Source organism: Nyctereutes procyonoides, unplaced genomic scaffold, assembly GCF_905146905.1.
Source record: "Nyctereutes procyonoides isolate TBG_1078 unplaced genomic scaffold, NYPRO_anot_genome, whole genome shotgun sequence".
In the NCBI taxonomy this organism is placed as follows: Eukaryota; Metazoa; Chordata; class Mammalia; order Carnivora; family Canidae; genus Nyctereutes; species Nyctereutes procyonoides.
The window spans coordinates 33801579-33824777 of NW_026575136.1; positions in this window are offsets into that span (position 1 = coordinate 33801579).

The following is a 23199-nucleotide window of genomic DNA, read 5'->3' on the forward strand; positions in this document are numbered from 1 at the left end:
ATGCTTTGGATAGGGTGAAAATTGTGTTCTTTTAGGAGGTACAGCTATTCACTTTAAACTGCTTTCTACAATTTCCACATACCCCCCCCCAAACACACACACATACACAAGGGTGAGAGGAAAAATTCTTCAAATTAGCCACCCACCAGATTGGTGGGGTCTATTGTTGAAAAACACACAATTTACTAAACCCATCTCTCGCAATTACATTTCATGGCTTTCAAGATCGCTCCAGAGAAGCTCTGTGCCATATAGTTAAGTCGTTATTGGTTGAGTGACCTCTACCAGTCATGAGGGCTGAAGGTTAACATTTCAGGAATTTTGTGAGCCAGTTATTAAATACACACATTATTAAAAATCAAATTATGTAAACTTACAATTAAATACATTATATCAACACAAAGGTAAGATGCAAAAATCATCACTGTTTGATGTTTTTAGATACATTTTACTATTAAGTATAATCTTGAAGCTATTCACATCTATGTACCTGTACACAGATAGAAATACAAATTATGTAGCGGTGTGCCACTGTGTACCTTTTCACACCCCCCATGTCCAAGGAATCTTCATTAGCAGGTCACGATCTTAAAATCAGCCCCAGTGGAAGTATCTACACTGTGGAAATCAGCAAGTTCTACATACGGGTCAGGGCTCTACCCACCCCTCTAAAAGGCCGTTGTCAAATGTGTACCAACACAACACTAGGTTAAGATGTTTTATGTTATCAATACCAGGCTTTGCCCTGAAAACAGAAACACATAATCATGACACTGTAAACCATTATTAAAATATGATCTCCTAATTTAACTACCCCTTTCATATGCCATTAGATATAAGAAATAGCTTCACTAGGACTCTCAAGGTTTCTTTATTTTTATTTATTTTTTTAAAAGATTTTATTTATTTATTCATGAGAGACACACAGAGAGAGGCAGAGACACAGGCAGAGGGAGAAACAGGCTCCCTGCAGGGAGCCTGATGCAGGACTCGATCCCGGGACTTCAGGATCTCACCCTGGGCCGAAGGCAGACGCTTAACTGCTGAGCCACCTAGGTGTCCCAAGATTTTTTAATTAAACTTGGCAATCAACCTTATCAAGTTCATTGCAGGAGTTCAAAACTCCTTTAACTCGTGTGCCATTCCTTTTCAACTTTTAAAAACAATTTCAAAGTAAAAGAAATCTGAAAAATTTCCAAGTGTTGTCCTTTTAGGTTTCAAATGGTAGACCTCCACTCAGAACCACTGATAAGTTTCTAAGATGTTTTGGGGATTGACTGAAATAACATCCCAGGTAAAGAGCAGCACCCTAGGAAAACAAAACAACAGCATCTGTGAGTCACTGGCTCTGTTCTGTGACAAAAAAGGGTGACACATGCCCACGCTATTAGGGCCGCACTATGACCTAATACATACTTCACTCTCCTTGGGGATCAATGAGAGCATGTACATGAGGCAGGTAGAAGGCTGCATCAGTCAGGCATGCAGGTGAACATTGACTATATTTTCAAAGAATACCTCCAGGAATTGACAAAAACATATGGAATCCATAGGAAACAGAAATGAAGGCTTAGCTTACTTTAATACCAAGTAGCCATTCAATTGTTAAACTTGCAGAATGTAATAAACTGGCTTTAATTAAAAGCTAAAGGGCAGCTATCTCAAGAGTTGATAAGTAATTTGAACTAGTATTAATAGATTGACAATATTAAAAATGACCTGGAAAAATTTTCTGGTCAAGCTTCTAGTTCTTAGAAAGATAAATGATTATTTATCCAAACACTGTCATACCTATTCTATTTTGAAATATCACAAGAGGAGAAAGTTCATTGGCATTGCTTGCTAGTCTAATCTATGATTTGATAATTATTGTAAATTACTTTCTTATGTTTATTAACTTTGTCTTCACCATAGTTATATCCATCTATGTTATGTTAATAATCATTATTAAAATATATATTAACCTTTCAACACCTGTGAATACATAAGTCAAATGACTACTGACCATCATTAGGAGGAAATGTAAGGTTGAACATGAAACTATAGTTTTCAGATTTTTAATAAAATTTTTGCAGAATTTAAGAAATCCTAATTGTTTACTGAATTAGAGTACAAAAGTATTCAAGATAATACTAGAGCTAGAAACAGTTTTTCTCTTCATATAATTTACATGCTGCTTGTATTTTAAATGTACCACTATAGATATATTCCTATGACAGTTATATAAAACTTTGCATCTATAGTGTTTGCTAGAGAGTTATTATATCCAAACTGAAAAATGACAGCAATTTAAAACATGTTTCCTGCTAGATCAAATGCTTTGTATAAGTAATCATGGGGTAAAAAAAAAAAATGGTTATAAAGGTAGGTAGTGACAATTATTGCTTGAGTGTTCATACATTTTTCTTTTGTTTAAATAAGCCATACTCCCCCATTGCCTGAAAAACAAACTAGTTACATGACTAATGATATATTATATATATGCATATATATACATATATACTGAATTTTGAATGTATTTCTTTGAAAATGCAAATTTCAGGATATGAGAATCCTTTCTGAACTTCAGATTAAAACAATAAAGAAGCAGCCAACTCTTTCTGAGTTCTATGAGGATTAGATGTTTCTGGTTGGCTGGTCAGGTTTGCTAGTTATAATGAGATATTTTGGGATCCCTGGGTGGCGCCGCGGTTTGGCGCCTGTCTTTGGCCCAGGGCGCGATCCTGGAGACCCGGGATCAAATCCCACGTCGGGCTCCCGGTGCATGGAGCCTGCTTCTCCCTCTGCCTGTGTCTCTGCCTCTCTCTCTCTCTCTCTCTCTCTCTCTCTCTCTGTGTGTGTGTGTGTGTGACTATAATAAATAATAATAATAATAATAATAATAAAGTTTATAATGAGATGTTTCTTATTCAGATTTTCAGGTAACGCATAAATATTTGGGAACTAATAGACACAATTACTTAGGTAGAACAGCTACTATGAAAATATGTCCAAAATACTGGTTTCTGTTGTTCCCTCTTATGGAAAAGGTAATTTAATTGAAATAAATAAATTTACATAAATCTCTCAAGGTGAGTTTAGTGGGTATTCCTGTTATACCCACCACATGCTCTCCACCTCATGACCCTAGGTGACAGTTGGCTAAGAGCAAAGAACTATCTATCCCTCACCCCCATTTACAGGCCAGCCTTTTCATTATAGCAATTAAGTATCTATTTTCGAGAATGTTGTATCAATACTGTAGCTATAGAAAGAAGAGATAATTCAACAGAAATAAAAATTCTAAATGGTATTTTAAAATAAATTATATAATAAGAATTATGTGGGTCCCCTGCTAAAAGTAATGTTTTTCCATAGTTCAAAGGTGTATCTGTTCAAGCTCTTATTTTCTAGGGATAGTGTCTGAAACTGGAGAGCCCATGAGAAGCGGAAAGTTCTTCAACACTAAAATAACAAATAACAAATAATAAAAAGATAACAAATGTGTAATAAATTGCAAATTCTTTGACAGGCAATCCAATTTATTTTCCCTATAAGATGTTAATCTGTCTAATTACATTCAAAAGAAATGTACATTGGTGACTCTGTTTCATACATCACAGTAAAGTAAGAGGTTGGATAGAAAAAAGAATAGATAAAAATAATGATCGTTTCAGCAAAATCAGAGTGAATCTGCCAAATTCTGCTGGGCCTGATTGAAGCAGCAGTCAAAAACGGAATTCAAGAGTTTATTTTTTTTTATATTTTTTTCAAGAGTTTAATAAGACTGGTGTTTATTTATTTCACTCCAATAGATGGAAACATGGCACAAAAATTGAGACGAACAGTCTATGATAAGCTCCCACCTTCTTTCTGCGTTGTTCAGTTTCTTTTTTATTTATTTTTTAATTTTTATTTCTTTTTAAAAACACCTTTACTGAAATATAATTAATATACAATAAGCTGCCATAAAGTATACAATTTGTTTATATGTATATATGTTTTTTTAATAAATTTATTTTTTATTGGTGTTCAATCTACCAACATACAGAATAACACCCAGTGCTCATCCCATCAAGTGCCCCCCTCAGTACCCATCACCCATTCACCCCCAACCCCCACCCTCCTCCCCTTCCACCACCCCTAGTTCGTTTCCCAGAGTTAGGAGTCTTTATGTTCTGTCTCCCTTTCTGATATTTCCCACACATTGTTCAGTTTCTTTGGAAATCACATTACGAAAAATATAGGTAGGTGTCTCTCTCTCTCTCTGTGGGAGAGGAAATGGTTTAAATTCTGTGGTTACACAAAGTGAGAAAGATTCATTTCATAATCTGCCTTTGAATAACTTTGAAATTCCAAGAGTGTTTCTCAAGTGTGAACATCTAGCCCCGGAGGCTGAAAACAAAAGGGGAGGCAGACACTGATCAGCCAATGTCAGTAGATCAGATCAATGCCAATAGAATGTTGGCCACAGGTCTGCTGGGCCAGGACACTTGCCCATGCTCATTTTGTTTGATTTATAGCATAATGAGTATTTTGTTTCCTAGGATGTCCGAAAGCCCTAAATGTATTTTAATATTTATAATTGTGCTTAAATCAACCATTTGTCTGATTAGAAATTGGCTCAGATGACTCAATATTCCTGGATGCCCAAATAAATATCTGCATAAAATCTGTTTTCTCTGCTAGGCTACCAAAAAAAAAAAAAAAAGTACACATATACTAATGATAATCCTGAAAATACCAACTACAAAGGATAAATGGAGGATATTTGTTCTTTTGTTTGATTGGGGGAAGCAAGCTAAAAAAGAACTTACATCTATTCTTAACAACATCTGTTGGGTAGCAAAGAAAATTTTTTTTTTCATTTAAAATATTTTTGTAGCTCTTGTGGATTTTCCATTTATACATAAAATTAAATCATAACAAACTAATAGTTCCATTCACTGAATGAGTAAAAGACATTTCAAAGTAGTATATTTTATTCTAATGCTATATTTTCTCTTTTTTAAAGATTAGACTTTATAAATCCTTGTTGAATTATGAATATCTGTGTAGCAATATACTTTTGATCAGAGGTTAATATGTTAATATAAAGTGAGATATTTAATACATCTAAGCATCATTCTATCAGTGCTAAGAGAAAATTATGACTATCTTAAAACAAATTATGATAGATAACTACTCAATGTTATTTATTAACAAATAAATACAAATCCTTAAAAAACTTTTCTTATCTTGTGGTCTTCGAGAGAAAATTTTACTATTATCTACTGCTCCTTCTCCTAAAAATCACACTTAAAAATTCAATGCGCAGTTATATACTTAGATGCTTACAAATCGTGACAAATCAATAGCAATGCACACATCCCCATTCTCCTTTTGTCCCTGTAAGTATCCATCCCTATTAAAAGGAGCCAGGAATCCTTGTAAAAGTGACCCATGCCAGAGCGGGCACAAAAAAGTTTAAGAGATGATTACATCTGTCAGAGAGCAGGGGAGTGTTTGAAGAAAGATGGCAACTTGTGAAATTGACGCCCCAACCAAACCAACTTGGCCACAACTAAGTTTTAGCATTCAAATATATAATAATGTTCTATTATAATCAATGAATAAAAGAATCCATGTGTCCATATTGATATACAGAGATTGACAGCTTGATAAGAAATGGAATATTAACACAGTTTCAAATTATCTTCTAATGAATATTTAATTACAAAGGGAAACAGAGTAACCTTATAGACAAGGTGCCTCATAGACACTACTGTAATCAAACTGTCAAAATGACATCAACAAGTAATGGAACAAAATCTTGTCATATGCAAAGAGTGCAGCTCTTTTTCCTGTAGTATTCCTGCTAAGGTTGCATAACTTGAATCTAATCATGAGAACACACCTTATGGAGTGACCCAAAAGGCATGACATTCTTAAAAATGGCTGACCTCTAATCTTTAGGATGTCAAGGTCGTGGAAGTCAAGGAACGGCCAAAGAATCTTCCAATCTGAAGGAGACTGAAATGAATTGGCAAGTAAATGCAATATTTGTTCTGAACTTTGCTGTAAGGACATTATTAGTAAAACTGATTAAACTTGAATGAGACATGAGGAATGAGTGTTATATGGATGTTAATTTTCTCATGGCGATAGTTGAACTATGGTTGTGTAAGAAAGTGTCCTTGTTTATAAGAAAGATACAGTAAATTGCTCAAGAGTAATAAGGTATAAGTTGACAAATCACTCTCAAATACTTCAGGGAAATTTTGTTTTTGTAGTTTTTTGTAGTGAACTTCCACTTTCTGTAGTTTTTTTGTTTGTTTGTTTCAAAATTTAAAAATGATTTTAAAAATTTGAACAATGACTTGGTATGCCTAGCATATTCAAGCAGTCAGTATATAATAGTGTATGGAAAACAGGCATGTAAAAAAATAAAAAAAAAAAAAAGAAAACAGGCATGTGACCTCTAAAACCTAATGTAAAAAAAAGTAGTAAAAAGATAAAATACAGAGATGATTAGGAAAGCAGCACCATTTTAAGATGAGATTTAAAACATGTATGAAAAACAGAAAAAGGATAGAAGTAGTAAGGGAAGAGGGCCAGAGCACACACTGGAGCCCAGGGTCCCTGCCAAGCCAGTTGATGGAGCCCTGGGACTTGAAATCCCAGGCACAAATTTGTATTAAAACAAACAAACAAAAACAAAACTTTAGACTGAAAGCCCTTTAAATGGAAAGTCTGGATGTTACACAGCCATACAATTTCTAGTCCAACATGGAAAATCAAAGATCATTTTCTTAAGAATTAGAAATAAATACTGGAGATGAAAGACCTTTGCATTCTGGATTTAGGGATTGATCACACATCAGAACAGCTCCATCCTCATTCAAATGCTCTGAGAGGAAGATTGCCATGTGTTTCCAGAGTTCCCAAGCAGATTGTCACCATCTAGTCTTCAGTATAAAATGTCAGACTGGAAATGTCAGACCTTTGAGCCAAGTGTTTGACAGGAAATAAAGGGACGAATCAACAAAAGAAGCAAACAAACGGATTCGTAGATAAATTCAGGAGTTGAAGGAAAAAACTAATATTCACAGACTACAGGATACCATGATGAGCAAACACCAAAAATAAGTAGGAATACTTGGAAACCTAAGACATGATTGCCAGGGGCACCTGGATGACTCAGTGGTTGAACACTGGACTCTTGATTTTGGCCCTGGGGGTGATCTTGGGCCATGGGAGCTGTGGGATGGAGCCCTACATAGAGCTCTGTGCTCAGCTGGAGCCTGCTTGTCCCTCCTTCCCTCCATGTGTGGTCTCTCTATTTCTAAAATAAATAAATAAAATCTCAAAAAACCCCATGATTGCCAAAATTAAGTGTGTTGGATTTTTGTTTTAGATTGGATTAAAACATCTCCCAGAAAGTTCAAAAAGATAAGAGAGAGGGAGACAGAGATGTATGGAAAAATGTACCAGGACATAGAAAACCAATCTCTAACAATGTCTATGAGGAAATAAAACAACAACAAAAAACAATAAGAGAAACTAGGACGTGAAGGATCTATCTAAGCCAAAAACCCTTTAGCCCACATTGTCATAAAACCTAGAGCAAAGGGAAAATTCTAAAAGCTTTCAGAAAGAAAACAGTAACACCAATAAATGAAACCAATGACCAAAAAAGACATGAGTCGGGTCAGATGGGTGTCACACTTCACACCGGCAAGACGGCATGCTAATCCACAGTGAATATGTTCCTTCACTTTAATGAGGAAAAATGTCAACAACCCACAGTTGTGTGCTCAGCTACATCATCAAACTAATGTCAGTGTAGAATACAAGGTTTCAGGCATACTAAAATGAAGAATTCTCACACATGTCATTCCTAAGGAAGTTTAGTAAGGTGAAGCAAAAACAAAGATATCAATGGAAAAAGAAAAATATTGGCCCCAAGACACAGTTGAATCAACACTAGGAATGCAGTGAGGAGGAATTCAAAGATGTCAGTGAAGCAGAAGAACTCATGGGGGGAAAAGTCTCTGTTGGTGAAGAAAACAGCAAGTATTGCAGAAACACACACACACACACACACACACACACCAAAAATTGAAAAAGAATAAAACCATATGATAATTGTACATGACTTATCTCTACAGTAAATGATATTGACAATACAACAAATCTTGGGTGCTTTGAATTTCAATCCTAAGAATTTGCCTGCAGATAAAGCATAAAATCAATCATGGTTACATAATAAAATATAGATATTATTAACTGTGGTATCACAAAACTAAAAGTGCAGACAAAAAGTGGAGGGTTAGCGTCAAGGAAGAGACCTGGAAGGCTAACTTTGGACTGTCAACAATGCAGAGACAGGGTGCGTCCAGGCACTGGTGGTATAATGACGTACTATGTTGCATTATTTAAAATCAATCAACAGAGGAACTGCAAGTGGTGGTGCTAGTATCACACATCATTAGTTTTACACGAGAAGCTACTGAAAGGCTAGTCAGTTATCATTTCTTGTGTCTCTATCTATCACACCAGGAAGTTTACATAAGAAGGCTAAGTACAGATATTGTTTGAATAATGTTACTATTTAGAAATATTAAGCTTTCCAATAGACAAAAACAACTAAGTTTTTGAAGATTGATTGCTTTTGGAAAGACTGGACTCATAAAGAAAGTACCCGGTTTCTTTTCTTGGGATGTCTGTCCTCACTTTCAGTACATACAAGGACCCATCCTAAAATCCTCACTTAGAACTTGTGTCAAAAGCCCAACATTTGGAAAGATTTGGTAGTTAGTCTCTGAAGTGTCTTCATACCAGTACACAGAAGAGGTAGCAATACTCGGGATTTTGACATTTTCATGTAGCACAATCAATGCACCTTATATGCATTGTTCATGTAATACAGAATTAATATTAATTTTGGTTTTTTAAAGATTTTATTTATTTATTCATGAGACACACAGAGAAAGGCAGAGACACAGGTAGAGGCAGAAGCAGGCTCCCTGCAGGGAGCCCGATGTGGGACTCGATCCCAGCACCCCGGGATCATGACCTGAGCCAGAGGCAGACATTCAACCACTGAGCCACCCAGGTGTCCCAAATTAATATTAATTTTGAATAAGTCATTTATTTTCTTTATCCTTTGAGATCTGAAACCTGTCTCAAAATTATAGGAATTTTGAAAGCCCTATGGCTCCATGAATATACTCAAGGTTGATTCCTGGAGTAGGTAATGAAGGCTTAGCTCCAATTCTCAAAATATCTTTGAAAAACAAACTATAAATGTGAGAAGACTCTGCAAACTGTAACACACACATAACACAGCCTTGTAGTTCAATCACTGTGAACTGGGCATGCTCTTGAGCCAGCCGGATGTGCTGAAGACTGCCCTGCAGGAATTACATGAGGGTAAGCAATGTTCATCCCTCTTTTCAATACGTAAGTTTAAAAATTAAACTCCTAGGGCCACTGGGCTTACACCTCTTGAGTTCAGGGCTGTGAGTTCGAGCTCCACATTGGGTGTATGGATTAAACAAATAAAACTTAAAAAAAATTAAACTCCTCAACATGGTAGCGGCACAGCAATACTAATCCCACCAAAAAAAGTTGGCTGCCATATAGACATCAATAGAGTGGGGTTACATTAGAAAATTAAAATTTTTAAGTGAGCTCTACTGTCACTTGGTAATTCGCTGTTTCATCAAGCCAAGGCTATTACATCTATCCCAGATTGACTTCAAAGGCCCTGAAACAAGATGTACATTTGCCGGAATAGTCAACAAGGTAGGACAAGAATGGTTAGGGTGCCAACAAGAAGGTAAACCTGAATTATTTCTGTAACCTTTCTGCCTGAGAGTTATCCCAACCTGTAGCATTAAAAATTGGGAATCACTGCCAGATCACAGCAGAAATTTTAGTTTTCTAAACAGGTCCTATGATCAACAGTACACAGGTCTCATTACAACATCTGGATGTAATTTCAGTCACTCTTAATATATAGTTGTATTAGCTTCTTAAGTCCCATGTTAAAACTCTGCCAGAAAAAAAAAAAAAAACTCTGCCAGAATTGTGAATGTTCATGTCAGATAAACCAAACCTGACAGAGTCATGTCATGTGTCTTAGTCTACCTGGCTGCTATAATAAAATATGATATGCTGGGTAACCTAGAAACCATGAATTTATTTCTCATAGGAGGCTCATCCAGTAGGCTGGATGTCCAAGATCAAGGCACAAGTGATTCAAAGTCTATTGAGAGCCCTCTTCCTGGTTCATAAGTGGTGCCTCGTCACAGGTGAACTCATAGAGACCAGGGAGCTCTGTGGGGTCTCTTTTATAAGGGTTATGATTTCAATATAGGAATTCAGAGGGGGTCACAGCACTCAATCTACAGTACCATGCCTGAAAGAATATAAACAAGGCTGTGAATGAACTCCGCCTGCCTCACTGGGATGGGACTGTCCCCACCAGACCAATGCCCAGCGTCTTCTTTTCCTTTCACATTGATCTGTTCGTCCTCTTCCTACACCAATGAGAGCTTCTCATGCATCAAAATGTCCACAGAGCCTTGCTTGTTGCCAGGCACTCCAAAAGGTTCTAAAAATATATGATGGGAATATTATTAGACTTAGTGAAGATATTAATTTTTGCAGGACTTTCAGGAAAAAACTTTAAAATAGTCTCAGACCCCACAAAGTTCATGTTTGCCTTCACTTTGTGACATTTTAATTATTTGATTTTTTTATTTGAATTTTTAATAATTGGAGATATCCTTAAATACTAAGTTGTCTTTTTCTCTGTTAATATGACAAGATTGCAATAAACACGCCTATGTTTCAAATAGCTAAGTCAAAGCTAATGTAAATGACCTGACATAAGAAAAATTGATCTGGCACTGGCTTATGTTGGATCACAAAAGCTAATTGTTCCATTTTTCAAAGAATTTTGTGAGAGCCAGATTGGAAAACACTGAGAGCTTAAAGTTGGCCCATGGGCAATTGCTATCAGGCCTCCTCCTCACCTCCCAAACCGTGTCTGTATTAAACATTTACCAGCACACCTCTGAATAAATTTTTGTTTAAGAGAAATATGTAACTATAAAGGAAATTAAATTTTGCAAGACCCACATCTATCAAATATTCAACAAAAGACTAGCCCAAGGCAAAGCTGTGAAAATGGATCTGTATTTGCAGTTCTTCCTTCCCTTTATGTCAGCGCAATTAGGGCAAAACAAGTATTTGTAGGTTTAGGTCTTGAATTAATTGGTAAATATCAATAAGACTAATGAAATACACTAGATTATTTAATCTGCATTTTCTCTTAGCCTCCCATAAAGCCCTACAGCTAGCAACATCACAGACTGATTTGAATTTCACTCCTCTCTTCCTCTTGATTTTTGTGGTCTTAGTGAATTTGAGGGGTTTCCACACTGGATCTCAATTTTCCAAGCTTTTGTGGAAAATAAGGCTGCTCTAGTGTGAGCTCAGGTGCTCATCCTTTTCCCCCTTTCCTTCCTTCTTTCTAGCAACAGTTGCATTTTATCTGGCCACATACTAGAATCTCAAATCACCATAGGATGTACAATTGTCTATGTAGTTGTTCTCAAAGAGCATCAGCATCACTTGCAGGGACTGTTCCAGAAGTACTGGATCAGAAACACTGCGAGTCAGACCCAGTGGCCTGCCATGTAACAAGCCCTCCAGGAGACTGATGCATATCAAGTCTGAGACCCAGAGCTTTATACCACACCATTTGTAAGGACAGTGATTTGCACCCATTGCCCCACAGAATGCCAGGAATACAATAAGCATGGAGTTGAACATATTTCTCAATGAATGCATCAATTAATCCTTTTCCAAAAAAAAACTAAATTCTCAAATTCTTTGTACAAAAAAAAAATCTGCAAATTCCTATTATGTTCTTGAGACCACTCTCTGCAGATAGGCTTGCACTTCAGCATGACATGGATTGATTCCTTTTTTAAGTCCTCATTTCCTCTGAAAAGATATTGGGAAAACCAGTCGATGCTTAGCAAAGTGCTTCAGGATGCTGGTATCAAAGTGCCCAGAGTGGAGGAGAGCACAGCAATGTTATTTTCACACTGATCTTCTTAGAAAAAAGGACATTTTAAGCTGTTATGGTCGGTCTTTTTGGAGCCCTGCAGCAGATTTTTTTTTTTTCTTAAAGAAAGATGGAAAAGCAGTAAAAGGAATTGAGATTAGGATCCAGACTGTAAAAGTGAGGGGGGTGGGGATAAAATCAAAAGGCTTATATGAAAGAAGAAATATCTTACAGCAGCTTTAATCTTAGACGTCTGCTGAACAGCTTGCACATGGAGGCAGGCATGCCACAGGTGTGCTCCACTCGGCCAGGTAAGCCACAGACAGAGGCTGTCGGGCTGCAGACAGTTCTGATCTGTCAGCATTCACCCCGAGGTGTCCTTCTGCAACTGATATGTCTCTCAGTGTATTTAGTTAGTTTAGCTGATGCTTTTCAAGAACTTTAAAGATTCCACAGGACCAAAGGGTGATAAGATAGTCAACCAACCTAATGAGGCAATCTTGCAAGTGTTAGTAAGAAGGCATTCAGGAAGACTTTTGTGTTTACCAAAAGGAATGGATACATAGATTCTGTTTCCATTCTTTTTTGTTGTTACTGTTGTTGTTAAGATTTTTTTTATTTATTTGAGAAAGAGAGAGAGTTGTGGGGAGGGGCAGAGGGATCAGATCAGCCCCACGAGTTGTGGGGAGGGGCAGAGGGACAGGAAGAAGAGTCTTCCCTCTGAGCAGAGGCCTCATTGTGGGGCTTGATCTCAGGACCCTGAGATCTAGACCTGAGCCCAAGGCAGATGCTTAACTGACTAAGCCACCCAGGCACCCCTGTTTTTATGATTCCTAAATGGGTGGTATAATGTGTTACCAAAATTGTCCAAACTAGAATGAAAAAAAATCTGAAAACCAGGGGGAAATGGAAAGAACAATGAATTTACACAATGTGACAATTTTAATTGAAAGAACGGGGATGGTAGTGACCATGTATCTTGTGCATTATGGAGTCATATAAGTATATCTCCAAAAGACAAAAGCAAAACTATGTTTTGATTTCCTTGTTCTCATCGTGAAGGCCCTCTAAAATCTTAATGGCACAAATGGGCCTTTGTTACTGAAGTTTTTAAATGATTTGTGTCTACATATATCTTAAAACATAAATGACTGTGGCTACAATAATAAATTGAAAATAATTATTTTTTTCAGAATTTGAACATGTTTAATCTTATCTAGTAACTAGGAATTATTCATTTCACTGATTTTGAAGGAATTCATCCTTATTTCCAAGAAGCAAGACAACTGGTTTTTTAAAAATTATACACGTCACTCAGAACTATCCTGGAAAATTCAACAGTTCCATAAGGGAGTGTTTGGGATTTAAAAATATGTCACAATAAAAATATTTGACAAATCTATCAGCTCTCAACATGGCAGTTTTTCCAGTGAAATTGGCCCTATAATTTGGTGAGTAGCAGAGGGTCACAGAAGGCACCTCTTATCATTTCCTTTGGCAAAGTTTCATTCAAAGGAAATAATAATAATTGGCATTATAATTTCACTTGAAAATTTCACTTGAAAAAATAATTTTCAATATTTTTCAAAAATAAGACCCCTCCATTTATCATTTCTTACCCCTACAATTCTGTTTTAATCAACATTCTCTCTGAATAGATTCATGATATCAATATTTCTTAAGAAAGTGTTATATGTAGAAGGGAAAATTCCATTAAGAAAAAGTCCTTAGATGGCACCACGCTTAATGTTATGTCAATTATACCTTAATAAAACAAAGATGGCACCAAGCTAATGAACTCAACTACCACTAAGTGGAGCCATTATTGGGATAATATATGATATTATTTAAGTCAAAATATTATTATGGGAAAACCTAGGAAACTAAAGATTTTGCATAACACTGCAAAAGCCCAACTAGAAATAATTAGCTTTACAGCAAACATTCAAGGTCTATTATCAGAGTTATTTGAAGAGGTTTTATATCTCCTCACAGAAGCATAGAATGTAACTCCTTACATCACAACCCCCTGCTCTTCAATTTGTCAATGTTGTAAACATCAAAAATAAGTTTATGCAGCTTTTTCCCCCAGGAAAATGTGGACTGTCCTGCATTGATTTTGACGACACAGCCAAGGCAGCGTTAAACTTCTCTGGAGCATGTTGATGTTCTACCTGAAACAAACCTCCAAAATCAATGCCCACCACATCCTCCCATGATCTCAATCTAGAAATACGATAATTCTAATCAACACTGATACCTTTCACTTTCTTCTTCAAGTTTCCTAAAAGGGAGCTATTTTGTCTTTGCCATTAGTGATGACATAGGACCAAATAATAATAATAATAATAATAATAATAATAATAATAATATTGATGACGTCATCATATAATGTGCCATGCACAGTATTACTTTTTTTTCTCCTAAATTTATTTTTTACTGGTGTTCAATTTGTCAACATACAGAATAACACCCAGTGCTCATCCCGTCAAGTGCCCCCCTCAGTGCCCGTCACCCATTCACCCCCACCCCCCGCCCACCTCCCCTTCCACCACCCCTAGTTCGGCTCCCAGAGTTGGGAGTGTTTCATGTTCTGTCTCCCTTTCTGATATTTCCCACTTATTTTTTCTCCTTTCCCCTTTATTCCCTTTCACTATTTTTTATATTCCCCAAATGAATAAGACCATATAATGTTTGTCCTTCTCCGATTGACTTACTTCACTCAGCATAATACCCCCCAGTTCCATCCACGTCGAAGCAAATGGTGGGTATTTGTCGTTTCTAATGGCTGAGGAATATTCCATTGGATACATAGACCACATCTTCTTTATCCATCATCTTTCGATGGACACCGAGGCTCCTTCCACAGTTTGGCTATTGTGGACATTGCTGCTAGAAACATCGGGGTGCAGGTGTCCCGGCGTTTCACTGCCTCTGTATCTTTGGGGTAAATCCCCAGCAGCATGCACAGTATTACTTGATGACACTGAGAAAAATCCTAGAGTCACAATTCCTGAAGTGAGCAAGCTTATAGAAGGGAAAAATTCGAAGCATTGACTTCATTTGAATGTTCCTTCCCAGTGAGAAAGAGGGAAGTGGTTTTATCTCTCTGTGTTCTATGATACCTATGTACACTTGCACATAAACCAATTTACTTTAAAAGAAGAATTAAAATGTGTAAGTGTAACATGCAAAATAAAGACACACTGTTTTTATCACGTTCAGTTGGGCCTATGTTCCGACAATTGTGAAGAATTCCCAGGTCCCCTTACCTGTCACTCAGGTGAGGAGGAATCAAGCCCTTCGCTTCAGTAAAGTACCTGTTTCTTTCTCCATGTCAGAGCCCAGAAGAACCCTGGATTATAAGCAAACCCTCCAGATAATCATCCCATCATTCTTTCTGCTGTTTATGTTTATTCTTTACTTAAAGGTGAATTGTCAACAGATAATTTCTCAATCGTGTACGGACACGACTAAGAAAATTAGACCCAAAAGGATGATTTAATACTCTGAAACACATTTAATACTTTTTTCATAGCTCACGTTATATTTATCTATCTTCTGATGCCTTCCAAAGGCCCAGGTCACAGAAGGATAGAATGATTAAATGTCTATGATGCTACTAAACCTACGCTTATCAGTGATTCTTTTATCTGATCTCCCATGGCTAAATCTGACTGGAATAATATCATGCAAAATTACATTTTTGTTTTGAGTTACTAGGACTTTTACCTATTAAATTAATTTTGAATCACATTTTTCAAACAGCCTCAGTGAGGGGAATTTTGAGCAGCCTTTTATCAGGTAAATTAAACAACAGCGTGCATATATAACCCAGTTATACATGCTCACCCATAAATAGGAAACATAACCTGCTTAGAATTAATTGACAACAAATAAATGGCCCGACTATAATTCCATATCCATTCTTTGAACAGCAAGATCACTTCAAAAATAGAAAACACTAAAAGGTCTCAGATTTAAATGATGGATAATTCCAAGCAATTTTGGCACTATCTTTTAATTTTTAAAGATCACCTGACTTAAACATGAATAAAACATCAACTACAGACTGGTCAAGTCATCTATTGTGAGGTCAACAATCATGCAGTTGAATTTATTAGTCTGTGATCTGAATTATCCAACAACCATTAAAACGGAAACGATACCTGAGTCAATTTGTGGTCCTGGTCTTTACGAGCTGCCATAATGCATCAGGGTCACTGTCACTTGAGCCCAGCATTTTCCTTCCCAAATTACCACTAAGAGTGCGTTGTGGGTGCGGGTGCCCGTTTGTAATTTTACTTTATAATTTTTGAAATGTGGTAAACCAAACTTGTAGGCAGAAAATCTCAAGCACAAAAAAAAAAAAAAATTTAAGTGGCATAAAAGTGGTACATTTACTAGGGAGGAAACAAACACACACACACATATATATATTAATAAATACATATATATACATATATTTAAATCTTGATCATGTTCTTGCTCTCATTCATTTGGCAAAACAATTTTTATGAATATAATAGTCCCGGTCTATAGAGTATTCACTGTGTGCCAGCACATACCATACTATTTTGATTTTATCTTCACCACATCCATACAAGAGAGGAAATATTACTATTTTATGAAACATGGAGTCAAAGTGTAGAGAAGTTAAATTAGTAACTGCCGATTAGTCATTGGCAGGGAGAACTGGTACTGGAATCCAAATCCAAACTACAAAGGTGTTGTATTTTTTTCTACTCGGGCTTTCCTAGCAGATCATATCAGACTGAAGAGCTTGAACAACAAAAACTTATTTTCTCACAGTTCTGGAGGCTAGAAGCCAGAGATCAAGATGTTGGCAGGGCTGGTTGGTTTCTCCTGAGTCTTCTCTCCTTGGTTTGCAGACCAATGTCATTTATTTATTTATTTATTTATTTATTTATTTATTTATTTATTTACTTAATTTTTTAAGAAAGAATGAGCATGAGAGGCAGGTGAGGAGGAGCAGAGGGAGAGAGAAAGAATCTTATTCTTAAGAATAAGATTCCAGCATGGAACCCAACGTGGGGATCTGTCTTATAACCCTGAGATCATGACCTGAGCCCAAATCAAGAGTCAGATGCTCAAGGGACTGAGCCCCCCAAGCATGTCACTGATGGACAGTTTCTTGCTCTGTCTTCACATGGCCTTTTTTCTGTGCCTACACATCCCTGGTGACTGTTCTTATTGTTTTTTGTTGTTGTTGTTGTTGTTGTTCTTATTTTTATAGAAATACCAATCCTATTGGCTCAGAGCCCCATCTTTATGACCTCATTTAACCTTCATTACCTCTTTATTTTTTTATTTTTTTAAGATTTTATTTATTTATTCACAAGAGACAGAGAGAGAGAGAGAGAAGGAGAGAGAGAGAGAGAGAGAGAGAGAGAGAGAGAGGCAGAGACACAGGCAGAGGGAGAAGCAGGCTCCATGAAGGGAGCCCGACTTGGGACTCGATCCTGGGTCTCCAGGATCATGCCCTGGGCTGAAGCCACCGGGGCTGCCCTCATTACCTCTTTAAAGCCCCCATCTCCAAATAAGGTCACACTAAAGGATAGGGTTTCAACATGTGAAATTGAAGGTTGGAGGGGATGGGGCGGGGGGGGACAATTCAGTTCATGTGGTGCTCTCTTGAGTCTGCACGAGCTGTGGCAAGGGAGCTGAGTGTTTCCTGGTCCACACTCAGCACCGCACTGGGAGCTTGAGATATGTAACGCACGGAACATGGCCTCTGTCGTTCAAAAGATCAATACCTAAGAGCACCAGAGCAGAATGCATGCGGCTAACAATGTACACAAAATACTGTGAGTGCCCTGGTCTTAAGCATTAAGCAGTTTCACACAATTCTGAGGGGGTCATGGTTGAGCTAATGTCCTGAAACAGTCCCTTCTAACACCTGGGGTGCTTGAATAGACTTGGAAAGCAAGCACGTATTTATGCTGAAGACCATATTCACCTAGCCAACTTACTGGATTCATATCATGGTTAGTGTGACATCTTCCAATTGCCCCTAAAGTTGGTACTGACACTAACGTGGGTCAGGGAGGTATATTTGTGGCAAAAGTTGAGTGAAAATCTCTCTCAATTGTCTTAGAATGTAAGCTGTTAAATTCCCCATGTCATACTGCACATTATCAAAGGCCTTTTCTGGTTTCCACTGAGTTGAGTCTATAAGGCTGAAGTGGACAGCTTTAATGCTCCATCAGGCTTGGATAAACTTTAGACAGCTTTCTCCCTTCTAGAGCTCCTTTACCCCCTTTTTCTTTAAGAAGTGTAATTGCATTCTATATAATTGCAAATTATTTCTCTGCCCCTTTGAAACATGCACATTTCCTTAAACTCACCAGTTCTGCAAACACAGGGAATGTCTTTCTCAAGGACCCCCCCCCCCAAAGCATCTCATTGATATGGAAACATCTCAGGAACATGGTGCCTCTATATCCTAGTGTCTGTGGGAGGGTAGGGGACTAACTTCAGGGGGCGCCTTGCCCCAGTTTTAAAACTGAATCCTGTTTAAAGATTCGAGAAAACTTATTTTGCTTCAGTTAAGGCCAATTAGAGAACAGGTGGCCTATGGCTGACCCTACCCCAGTCTTAAAAAGTCCCCAAATTATTGAATTTAATCTCTCTGCCCTATCTGCTATAGACAAATAGTCTCCTTTGTCTATTTAATTTTATCTGATGCAACTTTTACTTGGCAAGCAGGCTGATCATGGCCTGAAATATGACTTTTCTCTCCAGTTCAACAACCTAAGAATTTGAGTGGCAAGAGGCATGAGGCCAAGAGAATGACTCTGCAATGTGCTACTTTGGGCACTGGAAGAATTTCTACGCTAGTATAAGATAAAAATCATCATTTCTACTACTTTCCATCATTGCCTGAAACACAGTAAATGCTTACCTGTACTGGCTTTTCTCATTATTATTGCCTTTCTCACATTTTCTTTCTCAGAAACCACTGTTTGGGCAACTATATGGTTCTCTTAATTCATCACAATAACAAAAAATAATTAAGGAAGCTTATGGGGGGAGGTGGGAGGAGGGTCAGTGGGAGTCTGGAAAAGGCAGTCTATCAACCTAATGAGAATAAATATGTGGAAAATTAGTGTATGGGGTGGCAGGATATATTTGGGCAAATACTGGTAGATAATTTATAGGGACTCCCCTTCTCCATCATCCTCTTTAACCATAAGAAGAACCTTCATATTTCTAGAAACCAATCGATTACAGGTTTATTATGGAACATCATTAAAGTGCCATAGTTGGAAAATTAGAAAATCAAACCACTAACTGTAATACCTTACACAGAAGGTTTCACTTCTCTTATCGCATGTTGCCCTCCCAAGAACCCAGTGAAGCTTGCACACAAAGAAACTGTAGCTTACAACTCACACATTAATTCTTAAGACAGAGCTAGGATTCCAACAAATGAATGTTTATCCCCAAGGTTCCCACTGCTGCCCAGCACCATGCTGCCTTCTTCCTCCTTCCTCCTCCTGTCACCGTGAATCTGTTCACATCAGTTCCCATTGGTTCTAATAGCAATGCTGTGAGATAGATATTATCACCTCCATCATTTTACAAATAAATTAAATATCAGAGAATCTGCATAATTTCCCAAAAGTCACAAATGTCAAAACATTGAAAGTACATTCATCAGACTCAAATCTGGGTTTGAGACAGGACTTAAAAGCTGACAGGGCACAACACCTTTATCGTGACAGGACACAACACCAAAGTGAGCCTGAGTCATGGGCAGGCTGATCTGAAAATAAAGTTCTGGGTGACATCTTCAAAAAAATAGAAAATTATATAGAAAAAAATAGAACTTAACCTTCTTATTTCCCTAGCATATGATTTCTTTGCTTTTACTGGTGATCAATATTCTCATACCAGGAAAAAAGAGAAAATAAACATTGTAAAGGGATCATTTCTACATTGTTTCTACTTTTAATGATTACTAATTTTCCTTACAAATTATTAAATCTCTCTTACTCAGAAAAAGAGATCTTGTCTCATCCGTTGAAACATCATAACTCAAATTGGGAAATCTGTTTTAAAAAATAATTATGTAGTTAGAGCCCCTTCACTCTACAGAGTTATTTTCCTGCCTCAAATGTATTTTGACTCTAGGCACTGAATGACAGACATCACAGAAAGACTGAACACCCTGTACTCGGACAAGAATGGAAAATACAATGAAGAGATGACCGAAATCTCAAGAGTTCAGTTCATTATTTCCATCAGCAGAGTAACAATGCAGTATTGTTCCTTATTTTTTCAAGTTGTCCCTTTGGTTCTTTGTCCCATGGAGCCATCACAGCACTTCCAATTGTTTGACTCACCTCAAATGCACATCGTGAGTTTCCCAAAGATGCTGTTTTCCTCACATCACATTTTAGACTTTATCTCCTCCAACTCTTGTCCCTGTTGATCCACTGAAATTGTACTTGCCTAGCCAACACGTGTGTGTCTTTGTCAATAAATTACAAAACATCCAAAAATGTTTCTGATTGGCCATCCTCCTCCTTAAAATTGTTTCTCTGTCTGCTTCGCATGACACCAAATTCAGATTTTCTTTTTATCCCACTTGCCTCTCTCTCTCTACACGTCCTTGTGACCTGTAAAGGATGCATTCCTTTGTTCTCTTTTCTGTCCTTATTCCTTCCTCTGGATAATCTCAGTCAGTGCCCCTTTTACCTGTCACCCGGACCTTTTATTCTAGTTCATGATTTCTTCCAGAAGTTTCCAGCTTCCACATCTCAATCTACTGCTTATGACCTCCCAAGGATGTCAAGTGGATGGCGTACATTCAATACACCTAAAACACATCGCTCAGTACCTCCACCTCATTGTGGGTTGGCTTGGTGTACACCCATTGGAATCCTTTTCTAGTGTACTGAGCTGAATTCTGAAGACGGAGAAGCTACAAACTAGCTCATCAAGAGTTCCCAGCAGTCAGGTTTCCCTGAATAATTTAAGGTCTGCCATACACACATACTTCACGAGGCTTGGATTTGGAATGGAGTTACATGAAGCATGTACCGGCCTGGCTTCTGACAAAGGATGCAGCTTCCTGATCACGTGGCTTTCTGCAGAGGTGTGGCAGCTTGGTCAGCACACCAGAGATAGTGTGATTCTATGCTGGGCATTGTCCTAGAAAGGCCAGCATAACAGTTGATCCTCAAGCTCTTCTAAAGCTTTTGTCAGGTGCCTAATACCGATTATTAAATTCCCTCTCTGCAAAAACTACCCAGAATGGTCTCTGTTATCTCCAACTGAATCCTAACCATAGTGGTCTTGGAACATCCTCTTCCAATAGGCTCCTCCTTGGCCTCCTTGCCCTCCCATGTGCAAAGGACATAGCTCTGGGTACCACTCTTCTATTCCTTCCACACCCCATGCTGATCCACCAGCACTCACTCGAAAGTACTATACTGTCATCAGGCCAGTCCCAACTCATGTCTTCCCGCTTCCTCTCCTGCCAATTTACAACCTGCCACTTCATAGTACACGGGCCAACCAGAATCATTTTTTCAAACATAAGTCGTATTACATGGCTTCCCTCCTTATACAGTCCTATTCACTCACATCGAATGAAATCTGATCTTAATCTAAGGTGTCAAGCTCCAGAAGATGTGACCCCACCTATTTCTCTGACCTCACCTGTGCCCTCGTTTCTGTCTCTCATATACACCAAGTTTGGTCTTATTGGCAAACACTTTCATTGCTGAGCCTTCTACCTGAAACACCTCTGAATCAGTTTTAGATGGTTTACAATCTTGAATCATTTAGGTCTCTGCTCAGAAAGACTCTCACAACCTAATTTAAATGGCAACTCCTATCTCTACTCCCTCTCCTTCTATTACCTTAGTTTGCCTCATTCCTTCATCCATCACTAAAGAGAAGTTCATAGTTTTGCACTTGCTTACTTGTCTATATTCTGTCTCCTCCCATTAGGAATGTTAACACCACCAGTAGCATCAACTCTGTCTCTTGTACTCCATGTATTGTTTTCAGCACATAGAAAAATTCTCAATTTACAGGAAGATTTCCATGACTAAATGAATGAATGATGATTTTTAGTTCTAAAAGAACATATATAGTTACTGCCAGAAATAAAAGCCAGCATCAACCTTTCTCCTAATAGATAAGAAGCTTCTAAAATTCATAGTGAATATTGAAAATACTGAAAAGTTAGGTTAGTTACTATCTCATAATAGGTAGAGGGACACTATTTGGAGGACGGTTCACGACCTGCAGCAATATTGTGTGTGTGTGTGTGTGTGTGTGTTTGTGTGTGTGTGGCAATGGGAATCCCATGAGAATCAAGATATGTAACATTTAGATGCCATTTAAAAGAACTTTTAAAACTCACTGCAACAAGGAAGGAACCAAGGAAAGAGAGAAGAGGGAGCCTATGTCATACTCTGAAGTCAAGATTAAATAAATCTTATGTTCTTCCAACACAGAGGTTACAAGTAATGAAGGCAGGGTGATTTCTGAACATTGAAGGTTAAAAATGGAGTTCGACACCTGAACATGCCCTGAGTATCCTACAGCTGGTGAGTGCTGCAGGTATCACCGGCCTCCTAAAATAAAATAGAACATGTTTCTTTGCATGCATACTGACTGCTCTCAGCTAGTAGCACCTTCAAATGAATTGCACTAGCAACTTTTATAAGCAACTTCCTTAAAACAGAAATGTTCCCTGTGTAATTCCCACATGCAGCAGAATGGATTGTATTAAACCTTCCTTATCTCTTTCTTTTACTCTATTTTATCTGTTTGCCATTTTTCTCCAGATCATTGCTCTATTTTTCTTTCTGATCCAACTTTGTTGTGGTTTCAGGGGCTAGACTGAAAAATGATAGAAACCATAGTCAGTAAGATAGAAGCTTAGATAAGATCTAAAAGCACCATCTTTCCATTTTTAATAATAATATGGTATTTTGTGTATATTACCATTTGTAATTTTCCAAACACTTTTAACATAAACAATTTCATTTAAAGTCTCATTACTACCTTCTCATAGAGTCTGCAAGACAGATACTTGCTTTCCTATAGTATAGAAATAAAAACTTAGTCACCAAAAGATGTATTCATCATTGTTCTGGAAAGTAAGTCGTTGG